Here is a 22002-nt window from a genome sequence, read left to right on the forward strand (position 1 = left end):
TTTGTTAGGGTTTGATCCCTAGTATCCACTATGTTCTGAGATTGATGTTCTATGACTTTGCTATGCTTAATGCTTGTCACTAGGTCCCGAGTGCCATGATTTCAGATCTGAACCTATTATGTTTTCATCAATATATGAGAGTTCTTGATCCTATCTTACAAGTCTATAGTCACCTATTATGTGTTATGGTCCGTTAACCCCGAAGTGACAATAATCGGGATACTTACCGGTGATGACCATAGTTTGAGGAGTTCATGTATTCACTGTGTGCTAATGCTTTGTTCTGGTACTCTATTAAAAGGAGGCCTTAATATCCCTTAGTTTCCATTAGGACCCCGCTGCCACGGGAGGGTAGGACAAAAGATGTCATGCAAGTTCTTTTCCATAAGCACGTATGACTATATTCGGAATACATGCCTACATTACATTGATGAACTGAAGCTAGTTCTGTGTCACCCTAGGTTATAACTGTTACATGATGAACCGCATCCGGCATAATTCTCCATCACCGATCCATTGCCTACGAGCTTTCCATATATTGTTCTTCGCTTATTTACTTTTCCGTTGCTATTGCTATCATCACTACAAAATACTAAAAACATTACTTTTGCTATCATTACCTTTTGCCACCGTTACCACTACTATCATATTACTTTGCTACTAAATACTTTGCTATAGATATTAAGTTTCCAGGTGTGGTTGAATTGACAACTCAGCTGCTAATACTTGAGAATATTCTTTGGCTCCCCTTGTGTCGAATCAATAAATTTGGGTTGAATACTCTACCCTCGAAAACTGTTGCGATCCCCTATACTTGTGGGTTATCATCCACCTGTCCCCTAGGGCAGATCTGCCTCCCTGTCACCTTCGGCACCCGCAACAATTACCGCACCAAGCTCATCGACTTCGACATCACCCACATCAGCCTGCCGTACAACACCATCCTCAGGTACTCCACCTTGGCCAAGTTCATGGTCGCAACTCACCCTGGCTACAATCTCATGAAGATGCGAGGAAGTGGTGGCGTCCTCACCGTGGCGGGGGACACCAAGGATGTGAACTCGGCCCTCAAACATGCCTTCAAAGCGATGATGGCCGCGCGGCCAAGTGAGGAGGGATCCACAGAGGCCCCGGGGGCTGCACCAGCAAAGAAGAAGCAGTTGTTCTCTCAAGACCGGGCCGAGATGAAGCAGGTGCCAATCAACGAGGATGGGGCATCGGGATCCACCCTCACCATAGGCACTGGCCTCCCCTGGACCAAGAGGAGCCGCTGGTCAGTTTCCTATGCATGAACAAGGATGTGTTTGCAAGGAAGGCGGCCGATCTGGTCGGGGTTCCATGTGGAGTAATCGAGAACCACTGGATGGTGTGCCCCAACACGCGACCAGTGAAGCAGAAGGCACGACAACAAGTGACACGTCCATTTTGCATCATGCTTTTATATCGATATTTATTGCATTATGGGCTGTTATTACACATTATGTCACAATACTTATGCCTATTATCTCTTATTTTACAAGGTTTACATGAAAAGGGAGAATGCCAGTAGCTGGAATTCTGGGCTGGAAAAGGAGCAAAGATTAGAGACTTATTCTGCACAACTCCAAAAGTCCTGAAACTCCACGGGAGTCATTTTCAGAATATATAAAAAATATTGGGTGAAGGAAGCACCAGAAGGGGGCCACCACCATCCACGAGGGTGGGGGGCGCGCCCCTGCCTCATGAGCCCCCTGGCAGGCCTTCGGTGCCCATCTTCTGCTATATGAGGTCTTTCATCTGGGAAAAATCATAAGCAAGCTCACGGGACGAAACTTCGCCGCCAGGAGGCGGAACCAATCTAGGGCTCCGGCGGAGCTGTTCTGCCGGGGAAACATCCCTCCGGGAGGGGGAAATCATCACCATCATCATCACCAACGATCCTCTCATCGGGAGGGGGTCAATCTCCATCAACATCTTCACCAGCACCATCTCCACTCAAACCCTAGTTCATCTCTTGTATCCAATCTTTGTCTCAAAACCTCAGATTAGTACCTGTGGGTTACTAGTAGTGTTGATTACTCCTTGTAGTTGATGCTAGTTGGTTTATTCGGTGGAAGATCATATGTTCAGATCCTTTATGCATATTAATACCCCTCTGATTATGAACATGAATATTATTTGTGAGTAGTTACGTTTGTTCCTGAGGACATGGGAGAAGTCTTGCTATAATTAGTCATGTGAATTTGGTATTCGTTCGATATTTTGATGAGATGTATGTTCTCTCTCCTCTAGTGGTGTCATGTGAACGTCGACTACATGAAACTTCACCATTATTTGGGCCTAGGGGAAGGCATTGGTAAGTAATAAGTAGATGATGGGTTGCTAGAGTGACAGAAGCTTAAACCCTAGTTTATGAGTTGCTTCATAAGGAGCTGATTTGGATCCATATGTTTCATGCTACGGTTAGGTTTACCTTAATACTTCTTCTGTAGTTGCGGATGCTCGCAAGAGGAGTTAATAATAAGTGGGATGCTTGTCCAAGGAAGGGCAGTACCCAAGCACTGGTCCACCCACATATCAAATTATCAAAGTACCGAACGCGAATCATATGAATGTGATGAAAACTAGCTTGACGATAATTCCCATGTGTCCTCGGGAGCGTTTTCCTTTATATAAGAGTTTGTCCAGGCTTGTCCTTTGCTACAAAAAGGATTGGGACATCTTGCTGCACCTTATTTACTTTTGTTACTTGTTACCCGTTACAAATTACCTTATCACAAAACTATATGTTACCGATAATTTCAGTGCTTGCAGAGAATACCTTACTGAAAACTGCTTATCATTTCCTTCTGCTCCTCGTTGGGTTCGACACTCTTACTTATCGAAAGGACTACGATAGATCCCCTATACTTGTGGGTCATCAAGACTCTTTTCTGGCGCCATTGCCGGGGAGTGAAGCGCCTTTGGTAGGTGGAATTTGGTAAGGAAAATTTTATATAGTGTGCTGAAATTTACTGTTACGTGTTACTATGGAGCATAATCCTTTGAGGGCTTGTTCGGGGTATCTTCACCGCGACCAGTAGAACAAAGATTTTCTCCTCAACCTACTGAACCTACTGAAAATGTTTACTTTGAAATTCCCTTGGATATGATAGAGAAACTGCTAGCTAATCCTTTCACATGTGATTGAACATTACATCCCAGTTTGCACCTAATCTATGTGGATGAAGTTTGTGTATTATTTAAGCTTGCAGGTATGCCCGAGGATGTTATCAAGAAGAAGTTATTCCCTTTATCTTTTAAGGGAAAGGCATTGACATGGTTTAGGCTATGTTATGACATGGGATCATGGAGCTACAACCGATTGAAATTGGAATTTCATCAAAAAATTATCCTATGTATCTTGTTCATCGTGATCGTAATTATATATATAATTTTTCGCCTCGCGAAGGAGAAAGCATCACTAAATCTTGGGGGAGGCTTAAGTCAATTCTATATTCATGCCCCAATCATGAGCTCTCAAGAGAAATTATTATTCAAAAAAATTATGCTCGGCTTTCTCTCAATAATCGCTCCATGCCCGATACTTCTTGTACTGGATCTTTTATGATGAAGACTATTGAATTCAAATGGGATTTATTGGAAAGAATTAAACGCAACTATGAAGATTGGGATCTCGACGAAGGTAAGGAGTCAGGTATAACCCTGAAGTTTGATTGTGTTAAATCTTTTATGGATACCGTAGCCTTTCGTGAATTTAGCACTAAATATGGACTTGACTCTGAGATAGTAGCTTCTTTCTGTGAATCCTTTGCTACTCATGTTGATCTCCCTAAGGAGAAGTGGTTTAAATATAATCCTCCCATTGAAGTAAAATTAGCTACACCTATTAAAGTTGAAGAAAAGACTATCACTTATAATGTTGATCTTGTTGTTCCTACTGCTTATATTGAGAAACCACCTTTCCCTGTTAGAATAAAGGATCATGCTAAAGCTTCAACTGTGGTTCGTAAGAGTAATACTAGAACACCTACACCCCCTGAGCAATTTAAAGTTGAACCTAGTATTGCTATGGTTAAAGATCTGTTGGCCGGTAATATTGATGGGCATGTTATTTACATCTGTGATGAAGCTGCTAGAATTGCTAGACCCGATACTAAAAATAAACATAGACCTGTTGTAGGCATGCCTGTTATTGCTGTTAAAATAGGAGATCATTGCTATCATGGCTTATGTGATATGGGTGCTAGTGCAAGTGCAATACCCCATTCCTTATACAAAGAAATTATGCATGATATTGCACCTGCTGAGATAGAGGAAATTGATGTTACAATTAAGTTTGCTAATAGAGACACTATTTCACCAGTTGGGATTGTTAGAGATGTTGAAGTCTTGTGTGGGAAAGTTAAATATCCTGCTTATTTTCTTGTTATTGGTTCCCCACAAGATAACTTTTGTCCCATTATATTTGGTAGATCCTTCTTGAATACTATTAATGCTAGGATAGATTGCAAAAAGGATGTTGTTACTATTGGTTTGGGGGATATGTCTCATGAGTTTAATTTTGCTAAATTTTGTAGACAACCCCATGATAAAGAATTGCCTAGCAAAGATGAAATTATTGGTCTTGCTTCTATTGCCATGCCTCCTAATGATCCTTTAGAACAATATTTGCTCGACCATGAAAATGATATGTTTATGAATGAAAGAAGGGAAATGGATGAAGTATTCTTTAAACAGGGACCTATTTTGAAACACAACTTGCCTGTTGAAATTCTAGGGGATCCTCCTCCACCGAAGGGTGATCCCGTGTTTGAGCTTAAACCATTACTTGATACTCTTAAATATGCTTATCTTGATGAAAATAAGATATATCCTATTATTATTAGTGCTAACCTTTCAGAGCATGAAGAAAAGAAACTATTGAAAACTCTGAAGAAGCACTGTGCTGCTATTGGATATACTATTGATGATCTTAAGGGCATTAGTCCCACTCTATGACAGCACAAAATAAAATTGGAGAAAGATGCGAAACCGGTTGTTGATCACCAACGAAGGTTAAATCCTAAGATGAAAGAAGTGGTAAGAAAAGAAATACTAAAGCTTCTGGAGGCAGGTATAATTTATCCCGTTGCTGATAGTCAGTGGGTAAGCCCTGTCCATTGTGTCCCTAAGAAGGGAGGTATTACTGTTGTTCCTAATGATAAAGATGAATTGATCCCACAAAGAATTGTTACAGGTTATAAAATGGTAATTTTTTCCGCAAATTAAATAAAGCTACTAAAAAGGATCATTACCCTTTACCTTTTATTGATCAAATGCTAGAAAGATTATCCAAACGTACACATTTTTGCTTTCTAGATGGTTATTCTGGTTTCTCTCAAATACATGTGTCAAAAGATGATCAAGAAAAGACAACTTTCACTTGCCCTTTCGGTACCTTTACTTATAGACGTATGCCTTTTGGTTTATGCAATGCACCTGCTACCTTTCAAAGATGTATGACTGCTATATTTTTTGACTTTTGTGAAAATATTGTTGAGGTTTTCATGGATGATTTCTCCATATATGGAACTTCTTTTGATGATTGCTTAAGCAACCTTGATCGAGTTTTGCAGAGATGTGAAGAAACTAATCTTGTCTTGAATTGGGAGAAATGCCACTTTATGGTTAATGAAGGTATTGTCTTGGGGCATAAAATTTCTGAAAGAGGTATTGAAGTTGATAAAGCTAAAGTTGACGCTATTGAAAAGATGTCGTGTCCTAAGGACATCAAAGGTATAAGAAGTTTCCTTGGTCATGCTGGTTTTTATAGGAGGTTCATTAAAGACTTCTCTAAAATTTCCAGGCCTCTGACTAATCTCTTACAAAAAGATGTTCCTTTTGTCTTTGATGATGATTGCGTAGAAGCATTTGAAATACTTAAGAAAGCTTTGATTTCTGCACCTATTGTTCAGCCTCCTGATTGGAATTTACCCTTTGAAATTATCTGTGATGCTAGTGATTATGCTGTAGGTGTTGTGTTAGGACAAAGAGTTGATAATAAATTAAATGTTATCCAATATGCTAGTAAAACTCTAGATAGTGCCCAAAGAAATTATGATACTACTGAAAAAGAATTCTTAGCAATTGTATTTGCTTGTGATAAGTTCAGACCTTATATTGTGGATTCTAAAGTAACTGTTCACACTGATCATGTTGCTATTAAATACCTTATGGAAAAGAAAGATGCTAAACCTAGACTTATTAGATGGGTTCTCCTACTACAAGAATTTGATTTGCATATTATTGACAGAGGAGCTGAGAACCCCATTGCAGACAACTTGTCTAGGTTAGAGAATGTTCTTGATGACCCACTACCTATTGATGATAGCTTTCCTGATGAACAATTAGCTATCATAAATGCTTCTCGTACTTCTCCATGGTATGCTGATTATGCTAATTACATTGTTGCTAAATTTATACCACCTAGTTTCACATACCAACAAAAGAAAAAGGTTTTCTATGATTTAAGACATTACTTCTGGGATGACCCACACCTTTATAAAGAAGGAGTAGATGGTGTTATTAGACGTTGTGTACCTGAGCATGAACAGGAACAGATCCTACGCCAGTGTCACTCCGAGGCTTATGGAGGACACCATGCTGGAGATAGAACTGGACATAAGGTATTGCAATCCGGTTTTTATTGCCTACTCTCTTCAAGGATGCCCGTAAGTTTGTCATGTCTTGTGATGAATGTCAAAGAATTGGTAATATTAGTAGACGTCAAGAAATGCCTATGAATTATTCACTTGTTATTGAACCATTTGATGTTTGGGGTTTTGACTATATGGGACCGTTTCCTTCCTCTAATGGGTATACACATATTATAGTTGCTATTGATTACGTTACTAAGTGGGCAGAAGCTATTCCAACTAGTAGTTCTGATCTTAACACCTCTATTAAGATGCTTAAAGAAGTTATTTTTCCAAGGTTTGGAGTCCCTAGATATTTAATGACCGATGGTGGTTCAGATTTTATTCATGGTGCTTTTCGTAAGATGCTTGCTAAGTATGATGTTAATCATAGAATTGCATCTCTGTATCACCCGTAGTCTAGTGGTCAAGTAGAATTAAGTAATAGAGAGCTTAAATTAATTTTGCAAAAGACTGTTAATAGATCTAGAAAGAATTGGTCCAAGAAACTTGATGATGCATTATGGGCATATAGGACTGCATATAAAAATCCTATGGGTATGTCTCCGTATAAAATGGTTTATGGAAAAGCATGTCACTTACCTCTTGAACTAGAACATAAGGCATATTGGGCCATTAAAGAGCTCAACTATGACTTCAAACTTGCCGGTGAGAAGAGGCTTTTTGACATTAGCTCACTTGATGAATGGAGAACCCAAGCCTATGAGAATGCCAAACTGTTTAAAGAAAAAGTTAAAAGATGGCATGACAAAAGGATACAAAAACGTGAGTTCAATGTAGGTCATTAGTATTGTTATACAACTCCCGTTTAAGTTTTTTTGCAGGCAAACTCCTCTCTAAATGGGAAGGTCCTTACGTCATTGAGGAGGTCTATTGTTCCGGTGCCATAAAAATCAACAACTTCGAAGGCACAAATCCGAGGGTGGTGAACGGTCAAAGAATCAAACATTATATCTCAGGTAATCCCATAAATGTTGAAACTAATGTTCTTGAAACCATAACCCCGGAGGAATACATAAGGGACACTTTCCAAAACGTTTCAGACTCCGAAAAGGAAGAGGTATGTGGTACGGTAAGTAAACTGACTCCAAAACAGTTCTAATAGCAATTTTTCTCCGTTTTGGAATATTTGAGAAAATAGGAAAATAAGAAGCGGTCCGGGAAGGACATGAGGCTTCCACGAGGGTGGAGGGCGCGCCCCCTGCCTCGTGGGCACCTCGTGTGCTCTCCGGACTCTGTTTTCTTGCACAATACTTCTTTTGGTCGGTAAAAATTCATTATATAATCCCCCGAAGATTTTGACCACCATACCAACATCCTTTGTTTTTGTTTCGAGTTGTTTCTGCTGCAGATTTAGAGCAAGATGTCTTCTCAAGAGTCAGTCGGGGAGAGTCGGGTGTCTCATCCGATACCGGGGCCAAGAGCAAACAGCGATGGTGACCACTTTGGTCCATCAACGGAGGAAGAGATGGAGGCTGACTTGAAAATGATAGATGCCATGGAGGAGGATCAAGAAGTTACTTCTCGTTTCCGAGCCGGATGCACGATGGGGGAACTACAGAGCTCAGCTATTCCAAAATCGCTCATCCCTTCCAACGTTAGATTCCTTTCTTATGAAAATATGAAAAAGAGTGTTACTTGTTCTCCCGCAGCTATGCAACATCCTTGGGTGAAAGGAGCTTTAGCCATCACGAGCAAGCTCCGTAAGGAAATAATGGACCGCAAGCAGCAAGTCAATAAGCTAGAGGAAGAGAATCGTATCCTGAGGGGCATCATCGCCAAGAATATCACATCACCACCCCCGAAGAAAGAGTCATAAACACATGGGTATGGGCACTCCCCTTGGCAACTGCCAAGCTTGGGGGAGTGCCCCGGTATCGTACCACCATCACACTTTTATCTTTACCATTTTTCTTAGTTCGATCCGTTTTGTAATATCTTTATCTAGTAGGATAAAGTTTTAGTATGATCTAGTTTTGAGTTTTTGCTTTATGATCCTTCTATGTAATCGAGTCTGTGAGCTATATATAATAAAGATCAGTGTTGAGTCAAGGGCTTGATTATCTTTCTATGATCTTGAGGGAATAAAAATAAAAAAGAAAGAATAAAAAGAAATAAAGAGATCATATGGATCTTATAGAGAGTAATGACTTAACATATAAAGAGTATGACGAATAAAAGTTGTTGAGAGTTGACAAACATAGTTGCAATTAATATGAAGTAATAAAGAAAGAGAGGTTTTCACATATAAATATACTATCTTGGACATCTTTTATGGTTGTGAGCACTCATTAAAATGTGACATGCTAAAAAGTTGATGTTGAACAAGGAAGACAACATAATGGGTTATGTTTTCTTACATCCGAAATAAATTATATTGTCATGGATCATCCAACATGTTGAGCTTGCCTTTCCCTCTCATGCTAGACAAATTCTTTGCACCAAGTAGAGATACTACTTGTGCTTCCAAATATCCTTAAACCCAGTTTTTCCATGAGAGTCCACCATATCTACCTATGGATTGAGTAAGATCCTTCAAGTAAGTTTTCATTGTTGCAAGCAATAAAAAATGCTCTCTAAATATGTATGATTTATTAGTGTGGAGAAAATAAGCTTTATACGATCTTGTGATGTGGAAGAAATAAAAGCGATGGACTGCATAATAAAGGTTCATATCACAAGTGGCAATATAAAGTGACGTTCTATTGCATTAAGATTTCGTGCATCTGATACGTATCCAACGTATCTATAATTTTTGATTGTTCCATGCTATTATATTATCTGTTTTGGATGTTAATGGGCTTTATTTTACACTTTTATATTATTTTTGGGACTAACCTATTAACCGAAAGCCTAGCCCAAATTGTTGTTTTTTGCCTATTTAAGTGTTTTGTAGAAAAGGAATATCAAATGGAGTCCAAACGGAATGAAACCTTCGGGAACGTGATTTTTGGAACAAACGTGATCCAGAGGACTTGGAGTGGACGTCAATCAATCAACGAGGCGGCCACGAGGCAGGGGGGCGCCTACCCGCCCTGGGCGCGCCCTCCCCCCTCGTGGGCCCCTCATAGCTCCACCGACCTACTTCGTCCTCCTATATATGTTCACATACCCCGCAAACATCGAGGAGCACCACAAAACCCTATTTCTGTTGGGAAACATAGTAATTTGAAAAACATTCCTATGCACACGCAAGATCATGGTGATGCATAGCAACGAGAGGGGAGAGTGTTGTCCACATACCCTCGTAGACCGAAAGCGGAAGCGTTAGCACAACGCGGTTGATGTAGTCATATGTCTTCATGATCTGACCGATCCAAGTACCGAACATACGGCACCTCCGAGTTCAGCACACGTTCAGCTCGATGACGTCCCGCGAACTCCAATCCAGTAGAGCTTCACGGGAGAGTTCCGTCAGCACGACAGTGTGATATCGGTGATGATGTTGCTACCGACGCAGGGCTTCCCCTAAGCACCGCTACGATATGACCGAGGTGGAATATGGTGGAGGGGGGCATCGCACACGGCTGGAATATATCAACAGATCAACTTGTGTGTCTTAGGGTGCCCCCTGCCCCTGTATATAAAGGAGCAAGAGGGAAGGCGGCCGGCCAGGAGGAGGGTGCACCAAGGGGGGAGTCCTACTTCCACCGGGAGTAGGACTCCTCCTTTTCCTTGTTGGAGTAGGAGAGGGAAGGAAAGGAGAGAGGAGGAGAAGGAAAAGGGGGGCGCCCCCCCCCCCTCCTTGTCCAATTCGTACTAGAGGGGAAGGGGGCGCGCGGCTGCCCTGGCCGCCCCTCCTCTTCTCCCACTAAGGCCCATGAGGCCCAATTAACTCCCCGGGGGGTTCTGGTAACCCCCCGGTACTCCGTTTTTCTCCGAGACGACTCGGAACACTTCCGGTGTCCGAATATAGTCGTCCAATATATCGATCTTTACGTCTCAACCATATCAAGACTCCTCGTCATGTCCGTGATCATATCCGGGACTCCGAACTACCTTCGGTACATCCAAACACAAAAACTGATAATATCGATCGTCACCAAACTTTAAGCGTGCGGACCCTACGGATTCGAGAACTATGTAGACATGACAGAGACACGTCTCCGGTCAGTAACCAATAGTGGAACCTGGATGCTCATATTGGCTCCTACATATTCTATGAAGATCTTTATCGGTCAAACCGCATAACAACATACGTTGTTCCCTTTGTCATTGGTATGTTACTTGCCCGAGATTCGATCATCGGTATCTCAATACCTAGTTCAATCTCATTACCGGCAAGCCTCTTTACTCGTTCCATAATGCATCATCCCACAACTAACTCATTAGTCACATTGCTTGCAAGGCTTATAATGATGTGCATTACCAAGAGGGCCCAGAGATACCTCTTCGACAATCGGAGTGACAAATCCTAATCTCAAAATACGCCAACTCAACAAGTACCTTCAGAGACACTTGTAGAGCACCTTTATAATCACCCACTTACGTTGTTATGTTTGGTAGCACACAAAGTGTTCCTCCGGTAAACGGGGATTGCATAATCTCATAGTCATAGGAACATGTATAAGTCATGAAGAAAGCAATAGCAACATACTAAATGATCAAGTGCTAAGCTAACAGAATGGGTCAAGTCAATCACATCATTCTCCTAATGATGTGATCCCGTTAATCAAATGACAACTCATGTCCATGGCTAGGAAACTCAACCATCTTCGATTAACAAGCTAGTCAAGTAGAGGCATACTAGTGACACTATGTTTGTCTATGTATTCACACATGTATTATGTTTCTGGTTAATACAATTCTAGCATGAATAATAAACATTTATCATGATATGAGGAAATAAATATTATCTTTATTATTGCCTCTAGGGCATATTTCCTTCAGCCTCCCACTTGCACTAGAGTCGATAATCTAGATTACATAGTAATGATTCTAACACCCATGGAGTTTTGGTGTTGATCATGTTTTGCTCGTGGAAGAGGCTTAGTCAATGGGTCTGCAACATTCAGATCCGTATGTATCTTGCAAATCTCTATGTCTCCCACCTGGACTTGGTCACGGATGGAATTGAAGTGTCTCTTGCCGTGCTTGGCCCTCTTGTGAAATCTGGATTCCTTTGCTGTGGGGACCCCGACTCATAAGTCGTGATCACCGAATGCACGTGTACAGTGATCCCAGAGATCAATGCTCACTGAACACACAGAAGCTGAATAACAAGAGTCTTACATCCATACATATCATCTTACACAAATTGTGACCATTATGGTTGAGTCTTACATAGATAAAGCCTCAAGGGCTGAATACCAAATAAACTTAAGCAGGGGAAATCTTCATCGATAAGTAGAACCCATGCCATCTGCCTTAACCCTATAGGCATTCTAACTGGGAAACGTCCTAGTTCGCATGTTCGTGACCAAGGAACTCTTCCTCGAACTCCTGCTCTTCCATGCCTGGCCAGTTATATAACAAGTGGCAAGCCAATGAGTACTTTGAATGTACTCGCAAGCAATCCATGATTGGACCGAGGCACAATAATGCAATGATATAACACTAAGTAGGTAGTTTGCAGAAAGCTAGTTTTGAGTGCAATGACATGATCTATCAACTTGTACAGTATGCATCATGAGAGTACAGATATCCGTATGAACAAGTTACAGATATCAACATAAGCAGAGTTGGACACCAATCCAACTTGATCACCGTGTCAAGTCATCTGACTTAACCCAAATAGTTTCCATCATCACACACACGCGGTTTGTAAAACTCTGGACGTAGTTTAAGTAGCACCGCCCAACTGTCCTTGACCGTGGACATGGCTATTCGAATAGTTTTACACTCTGCAGAGGTTGCACACTTTACCCACAAGATCCGGGGAACTTCCGTGTCATCCACGACTAGCGGTATATTACATATCCGATCACTATCTTTCCCTAGATGACACTAACATAGAGTCCACTCGATTGGTAGTAACCCCCGTGCCCAACATTTCACATCTTAAAATTGTGGATCCTCGCTCCCATATTAATCACATACCACTGGCACGGGGTACCAACGGTGTGTCCGGTGCCCTGTGAAAACAGTCATGGACGCCCTACCTGGCACGACCCCGTCCTGAGAGTGACCTCATGTCACCCCCGTGACTAGTAATGCAGGCACCATGCTAGTATCGGCCTAGGTAATCAATAATGTCCTTTCCCATATAAGGGTAGAGTGGTTGCGCATGTTTGGTTGGGACGGTCGACAAATCTTAAATCTAATTCATCTCTGTAAACAACACTTTTATCAAGCCTCGGTACACTACTTCTCCACCGAGTAGTGACCTAGTTCATCATCATCTCCCAGGGGCATCAGTGGCACCCATTGGGGCTGTATGCAAGTATGTCAAACCACACTTGTTTCTTTCCATACATAACCCTGACCCACTCTGCGTAGCCATTTACTATAGCATATTTCTACAACCCACCAGCACAACTCTAAACAAGGATAGAGTCAAGAACAATGCAAGTATCAATGGGGTATGCAACGGAGGAAAGCCTAGCAAGGTTTCCATTCAAGGTATATCAAGCACTCAGTGAAGTAACAAAAATGCTATAATCATGTAAAATGGTTCATCATGCTCAAAGGGCTGCTTACCTGGCTCAACAAAGTCTTCGAGGTCTTCATATATCTCTAGTCCAACTCCGAGTACTCCATCTACTTCGTCAACTATCGTCGAAAGCAATCATAGTAAGCAACACAACAAGGCAAAAATAAAAGTGCTCTAAAAATATGAATTTGACTTTTTTGGGACAACTCTGGTTATATGAAAAATAACCAGAGTGGTTTCATTGGGATTGTATTAGGGGATATTTCCGAACATTTCAATATGATGGAATCAAGGGATTAAATGGATCTGCAAGTTGTGTACAGAAACATATTTTTTTTTTGAAAACTGAGCAAAGGAACCCATTTAACAAAGCATCATTTTAGAAAGCATCTAGGAGTTGGTTTCACTAGATTTGGAGTTGAAATGAATTTCTTAGGAATTTGCAAAGTTGGCTATACATGGATAATGGACCAATATTAGATGTGGCACATAAAGTATTAGGAAAAATGTTCAGAAACTAAGTTATGAACATATAAGTACCTAGGAATTTGAATCATGGCATTTGGATGAGAAACAATCTCTCTGTGAATTTCTAAAGTCTGGGACAAATATAGGAAAATATGATTTATTGAATATGTGTGAATGAAACTGTTCTTAAAAAATGTGCATGATGCACCATCAGGTAGAACATGATTTATGAAGTCACTAGAAATTGGAATCAACAAATTTGGACTTTATTCGAATATTCTATGGATTTTACAAGTCTACAGAAAAAGAAAAAGGCAAAGGATTTACCTAAATGGGCCGGATCTCAGTGGCGGTAGCGTGCACTGGGCGAGGTTTAGGGGAAGGCCGCAATTGGGCCGGTCTAGCGGCTCAGCCGCACGCGCGTAGGGGCCATGTCGTAGGCGGCTTCATGAAAATACGCCTTCGTGCAGGAGAGGTGGTTACAGCTGAAGCCGTCTCCACTTAAACGGGAGGGCCCACCCACTGGGTCGCTGACGTGAGGGACCTAGAGGCAGGGCGCCTTCAACCTCCCGCGCGACGCGATGAGAAGCAGAGGAGGCGAGGTCGAGCGGTGTCGGCGCTCTCCCCGGCGGCACCGGCCACCTCCGTCGGCGCCCAGCACACCAGAGTACTCAGGAGAGCATGCCACACACGACAAGGTGCACCACGATAGCAGGGCGGTCGGCCGCGAGTGCTCCATCGGCCGTGGCAGGTGAGGCCGGCGGTGATGGTGGATCTCGATGGTACGGCCACGGGCAGGAGAGAATGAAGCACGGGAGAGGATTGAGGTGATGGTGGAGGTGCCCTGGTGTGGTCTAGAGGGGAGGAGGAGGAGTGGTGGGTGCGAATTTAGGAGGAGGTCGACGGCAAGGCTCCGGCCATGGTTGTGGATGGAGGGCATGGCAGGAGGAGTGGGTCGGTCTAGAGGGTCGATGGGAGGGATAGAGAGTGAAGGGGGTCCATAGGGGGGCTGAGGCGGCTTTATATAGCCGGCCCGTGGCTCACCGTGGTCCAATGCGCCGGCGAGGCTGTTGCCGTCGCTGTAGGTCACGGGGGTTCATGTGGGCGTGTCTGGGGCGTTAGTGGAGGAGTTCTACGACTAGAGGAAGGAAGAGAGAGAGTGGGGAGGGCCAGAGGCATCGCGCGTGTGAGCTCATCCATTGAAGCTCTCGGGCGGCCGGCGCGCGTGCGAAGGAAGGCAGCGGGAGGACAAAAGAGGAGGGACCCGACCAAGTAGCGTGTCGCAGACGTCGAGGCGGCCTCGGGATACATGAGGGGGAGGGCCGAGGTCACCGGGGGCGTCGGGCAGGGTGCGGCTATAGTGTGGGAGCGCACTGTAGCGCGCTCCAGAGCACGTATGTGGCCGGCAGGGCGATTTTTTTAGGCAATGTGGGCGCGGCCTAGTGTTTCTGGTAGCTCTAGGGGGGAGTAAAGAAGTGGGCTATGGCCTTGGATGCCCTGGGTGGCCATTAGGAGAAGAGAGAGGTAGAAGAAGAGGGAGAAAGGGGCTGTCCAGAGAGGTAAATGGGGGTGTTTTACCCCTCAATCATTGAGCAATGGCCAAGGGAGAGTTACTGAAGGTTGGAGGGGACTAGAAGGGGTTGTGGTAAAATTGTGAGCCCATGGAGATTAGTGGAAGGGGCCAAAATGGTGTTTTTGGAAACGTGGCAGAAGGTGTTTGATGCTTGTTTGAGTCAATTGCACCACCTCCTTCTTGTGCCACTTGATGGGGGTGATGCACATGACCATTTGGAAATGTGGTAAGAATTTGGGCTCATTTGGACAAAATTTAGAATGTAACTTTTGCAAATCGTAGAAATCAGCAGAAAGTCCATCTAAGCTAAACACTTCTCCTTGGTGCACCACTTTGAGTAGTGTCATCATTTAGGGTTTAGAGCATGTGTACAAAGTTTGAGAGCAAAATAAGAAAGTTAACCATGTAAAGTTGTTCAAACTTGGATCTGGACAGAGAGGGTTTTGGGACACTTTTGTGAATCAAAACTATTTTTATTGAGGTGAAACTTTTCAAGATAATCATATTATGAATATGTGACTTGCTAGAATTTTCTTTTAAGTTTCAGTGAATATTTCCTTTGTAAACCTTTCAAAAGCTTGAAATGTCCAGAAAGTGCTTTTGATGGATTTAACCAATATTTTGAATATGACCATGTGTTGAAACTATTATATATGGACAATATATGTACACTGAGTCTCCCTAAATTTTCTAAAATATTTTTGAAACATTAAAATAATTTTAAACTATTAAAGACCATTTCTGGCCTTAAGAAAAAGCCTTTAAATAAAATAGAAAATTAACTTTTAAAATTATATTTTTATGGTTTCTGGTAGTCCTATATCTAATAGGAGTCAAATATACTCTTTGAAATATTTTTCATACCCCAAATCAAGTACTTGTAGTGCAAACCTCAATTCTGGGGTTTTTGGAAAACTAAATTTAGAAAATCCTTTTTGGCCAAATTATTTTTATCAGAAAATACTATTATGTCCTATACACATGTCATGATCATTGGACCTAGTTTTGGATCAAGGAGAAGGAGTATATGGGGTGGAGGATTTATATGATTTTTAGAGCACTTGCAAACAGCAGACAAAATCCAATCAAACAAAGACCAAAACACTCAAAAGTTTTTGTCAAACCACATTTTCTCATGATTTATTCACTTAAGTGTTGTGACATGAAAATCAGGGTGTGACATTTGCCAAGGCAGTTGCACCAGTATTGTCACAAAAGATTTTCATTGGACCCGATGCACTAGGTATGACACCTAGATCGGATATGAACTCCTTCATCCAGACTCCTTCATTTGCTACTTCTGAAGCAGCTATGTACTCCGCTTCACACGTAGATCCCGCCACGACGCTTTGTTTAGAACCGCAACAACTGACAGCTCCACCGTTCAATGTAAATATGTATCCGGTTTGCGATTTAGAATCGTCCGCATTAGTGTCAAAGCTTGCATCAACGAAACCATTTACGACTAGCTCTTTGTCACCTCCATAAACGAGAAACATATCCTTAGTCCTTTCCAGGTATTTCAGGATGTTCTTGACTGCTGTCCAGTGATCCACTCCTGGATTACTTTCGTACCTCCCTGCTAGGCTAATAGCAATACACACATCAGGTCTGGTACACAGCATTGCATACATGATAGAACCTATGGCTGAAGCATAGGGAACATCTTTAATTTTCTCTCTATCTTCTGCAGTGGTCGGGCATTGAGTCTGACTCAACTTCACACCTTGTAACACAGACAAGAACCGTTTCTTTGCTTGATCCATTTTGAACTTCTTCAAAACTTTGTCAAGGTATGTGCTTTGTGAAAGTCCAATCAAGCGTCTTGATCTATCTCTATAGATCTTGATGTCTAATATATAAGAAGCTTCACCGAGGTCTTTCATTGAAAAACACTTATTCAAGTATCCTTTTATGCTATCCAGGAATTCTATATCATTTCCAATCAGCAATATATCATCCCCATATAATATCAGAAATGCTACAGAGCTCCCACTCACTTTCTTGTAAATACAGGCTTCTTCAAAAGTCTGTATAAAACCATATGCTTTGATCACACTATCAAAACGTTTATTCCAACTCTGAGAGGCTTGCACCAGTCCATAAATGGATCGCCAGAGCTTGCACACTTTGTTAGCTCCCTTTGGATCGACAAAACCTTCTCGTTGCATCATATACAACTCTTCTTCCAGAAATCCATTCAGGAATGAAGTTTTGACATCCATTTGCCAAATTTCATAATCATAAAATGCGGCAATTGCTAACATGATTCGGACAGACTTAAGCATCGCTACGGGTGAGAAGGTCTCATCGTAGTCAATCCCTTGAACTTGTCGCAAACCTTTTGCAACAAGTCGAGCTTTATAGACAGTAACATTACCGTCAGCGTCAGTCTTCTTCTTGAAGATCCATTTATTCTCAATGGCTTGCCGATCACCGGGCAAGTCAACCAAAGTCCACACTTTGTTCTCATACATGGATCCCATCTCAGATTTCATGGCCTCAAGCCATTTTGCGGAATCTGGGCTCACCATCGCTTCTTCATAGTTCATAGGTTCGCCTTGGTCAAGTAACATGACCTCCAGAATAGGATTACCGTACCACTCTGGTGCGGATCTTACTCTGGTTGACCTACGAGGTTCAGTAGTAACTTGATCTGAAGTTTCATGATCAATATCATTAGCTTCCTCACTAATTGGTGTAGGTGTCACAGGAACCGGTTTCTGTGATGAACTACTTTCCAATAAGGGAGCAGGTACAGTTACCTCATCAAGTTCTACTTTCCTCCCACTCACTTCTTTCGAGAGAAACTCCTTCTCTAGAAAGGATCCATTCTTAGCTACGAATGTCTTGCCTTCGGATATGTGATAGAAGGTGTATCCAACAGTTTCCTCTGGGTATCCTATGAAGACACATTTCTCCGATTTGGGTTCGAGCTTATCAGGTTGAAGCTTTTTCACATAAGCATCGCAGCCTCAAACTTTAAGAAACGACAACTTTGGTTTCTTGCCAAACCATAGTTCATAATGCATCGTCTCAACGGATTTCGATGGTGCACTATTTAATGTGAATGCAGCTGTCTCTAAAGCATAACCCCAAAACAATAGCGGTAAATCAGTAAGAGACATCATAGATCGCACCATATCTAGTAAAGTACGATTACGACGTTTGGATACACCATTACGTTGTGGTGTTCCAGGTGGCGTGAGTTGCGAAACTATTCCGCATTGTTTCAAATGTAGACCAAACTCGTAACACAAATATTCTCCTCCACGATCAGATCGTAGAAACTTTATTTTCTAGTTACGATGATTTTCCACTTCACTCTGAAATTCTTTGAACTTTTCAAATGTTTCAGACTTGTGTTTCATTAAGTAGATATACCCATATCTTCTCAAATCATCTGTGAAGGTGAGAAAATAACGATACCCGCCGTGAGCCTCAACATTCATCGGACCACATACATCAGTATGTATGATCTCCAACAAATCTGTTGCTTGCCCCATTGTTCAGGAGAACGGCGTTTTAGTCATCTTTCCCGTAAGGCATGGTTCGCAAGTACCAAGTGATTCATAATCAAGTGATTCCAAAAGTCCATCAGTATGGAGTTTCTTCATGCGCTTTACACCAATATGACCCAAATGGCAGTGCCACAAATAAGTTGCACTATCATTATCAACTTTGCATCTTTTGGCTTCAACTTTATGAATATGTGTATCACTACTATCGAGATACAACAAAATAGACCACTCTTCAAGGGTGCATGACCAGAAAAGATATTACTCATATAAATAGAACAACCATTATTCTTAAATTTAAATGAATAACCATCTCGCATCAAACAAGATCCAGATATAATGTTCATGCTTAACGCTGGCACCAAATAACAATTATGTAGGTCTCAAACTAATCCTGAAGGTAGATGTAGAGGTAGCGTGCCGACGACGATCACATCGACTTTGGAACCATTTCCCACGCGCATCGTCACCTCGTCCTTAGCCAGTCTTCGCTTAATCTGTAGTCCCTGTTTCGAGTTGCAAATATTAGCAACAGAACCAGTATCAAATACCCAGGTGCTACTGCGAACTCTAGTAAGGTACACATCAATAACATGGATATCACATATACCTTTGTTCACCTTGCCATCCTTCTTATCCGCCAAATACTTGGGGCAGTTCCGCTTCCAGTGTCCAGTGTGCTTGCAGTAGAAGCACTCAGTCTCAGGCTTAGGTCCAGACTTGGGTTTCTTCTCTTGAGCAGCAACTTGTTTGTTGTTCTTCTTGAAGTTCCCCTTCTTCTTCCCTTTGCCCTTTTTCTTGAAAATGGTGGTCTTGTTGACCATCAACACTTGATGCTCCTTCTTGTTTTCTACCTCCGCAGCCTTTAGCATCACGAAGAGCTCGGGAATTGTCTTATCCATCCCTTGCATATTATAGTTCATCACAAAGCTCTTGTAGCTTGGTGACAGTGATTGAAGAATTCTGTCAATGACACTATCATCCAGAAGATTAACTCCCAGTTGAATCAAGTGATTGTTATACCCAGACATTTTGAGTATATGTTCACTGAGAGGACTATTCTCCTCCATCTTGCAGCTGTAGAACTTATTGGAGACTTCATATCTCTCAATCCGGGCATTTTCTTGAAATATTAACTTCAACTCCTGGAACATCTCATATGCTACATGACGTTCAAAATGTTGTTGAAGCCCCGGTTCTAAGCCGTAAAGCATGGCACACTGAACTATCAAGTAGTCATCAGCTTTGCTCTGCCAGATGTTCTTAACGTCGTCAGTTGCATCTACAGCAGGCTTGGCACCCAGCGGTGCTTCCACGGCGTAATTCTTTTGTGCAGCAATGAGGATAATCCTCAAGTTATGGACCCAGTCCATGTAATTGCTACCATCATCTTTCAACTTTGCTTTCTCAAGGAACGCATTAAAATTCAACGGAACAACAACACGGGCCATCTATCTACAATCAACATAGACAAGCAAAATACTATCAGATACTAAGTTCATGATAGATTTAAGTTCAATTAATCATATTACTTAAGAACTCCCACTTAGATAGACATCCCTCTAATCATCTAAGTGATCATGTGATCCAAATCAACTAAACCATGTTCGATCATCACGTGAGATGGAGTAGTTTTCAATGGTGAACATCACTATGTTGATCATATCTACTATCTGATTCATGCTCGACCTTTCGGTCTCAGTGTTCCGAGGCCATATCTGCATATGCTAGGCTTGTCAAGTTTAACCCGAGTATTCTGCGTGTGCAAAACTGGCTTGCACCCGTTGTAGATGAACGTGGAGCTTATCGCACCCGATCATCACGTGGTGTCTCGGCACGACCAACTTTGGCAACGGTGCATACTCAGGGAAAAACACTATTATCTTGAAATTTAGTGAGAGATCATCTTATAATGCTACCGTCAATCAAAGCAAAATAAGATGCATAAAAGATAAACATCACATGCAATCAATATAAGTGATGTGATATGGCCACCATCATCTTGTGCTTGTGATCTCAATCTCCGAAGCACCGTCATGATCACCATCATCACCGGCGCGACACCTTGATCTCCATCGTAGCAAAATTGTCGTCTCGCCAAACTTATGCTTCTACGACTATCGCTACTGCTTAGTGATAAAGTAAAGCATTACAGGGCAATTGCATTGCATACAATAAAGCGACAACCATATGGCTCCTGCCAGTTGCCGATAACTCGGTTACAAAACATGATCATCTCATACAATAAAATATAGCATCATGTCTTGACCATATCACATCACAACATGCCCTGCAAAAACAAGTTAGACGTCCTCTACTTTGTTGTTGCAAGTTTTACGTGGCTGCTACGGGCTGAGCAAGAACCGTTCTTACCTACGCATCAAAACCACAACGACAGTTCGTCAAGTTAGTGTTGTTTTAACCTTCTCAAGGACCGGGCATAGCCACACTCGGTCCAACTAAAGTTGGAGAAACTGACACCTGCCAGCCACCTCTGTGCAAAGCACATCGGTAGAACCAGTCTCGCGTAAGCGTACGCGTTATGTTGGTCCGGGCCGCTTCATCCAACAATACCGCCGAACCAAAGTATGACATGCTGGTAAGCAGTATGACTTGTATCGCCCACAACTCACTTGTGTTCTACTCGTGCATATAACATCATCATAAAACCAGGCTCGGATGCCACTGTTGGGGAACGTAGTAATTTCAAAAAAATTCCTATCCACACGCAAGATCGTGGTGATGCATAGCAATGAAAGGGGAGAGTGTTGTCCACGTACCCTCATAGACCGAAAGCGGAAGCGTTAGCACAACGCGGTTGATGTAGTCGTACGTCTTCACGATCCGACCGATCCAAGTACCGAACGTACGACACCTCCGAGTTCAGCACATGTTCAGCTCGATGACATCCCGCAAACTTCGATCCAGCAGAGCTTCATGGGAGAGTTCCGTCAGCACGACAGCGTGATGAGGGTGATGATGTTGCTACCGACGCAGGGCTTCGCCTAAGCACCACTACGATATGACTGAGGTGGAATATGGTGGAGGGGGGCACCGCACACAGCTGGAATAGACCAACAAATCAACTTCTGTGTCTTAGGGTGCCCCCTGTCCCCGTATATAAAGGAGCAAGGGGGAAGGCGGCCGGCCAGGAGGAGGGCGCGCCAAGGGGGG

This window comes from Triticum urartu, chromosome 6A (assembly GCF_056163025.1).
Source record: "Triticum urartu cultivar PI428250 chromosome 6A, HENAU_Tu73, whole genome shotgun sequence".
Lineage (NCBI taxonomy): Eukaryota > Viridiplantae > Streptophyta > Magnoliopsida > Poales > Poaceae > Triticum > Triticum urartu.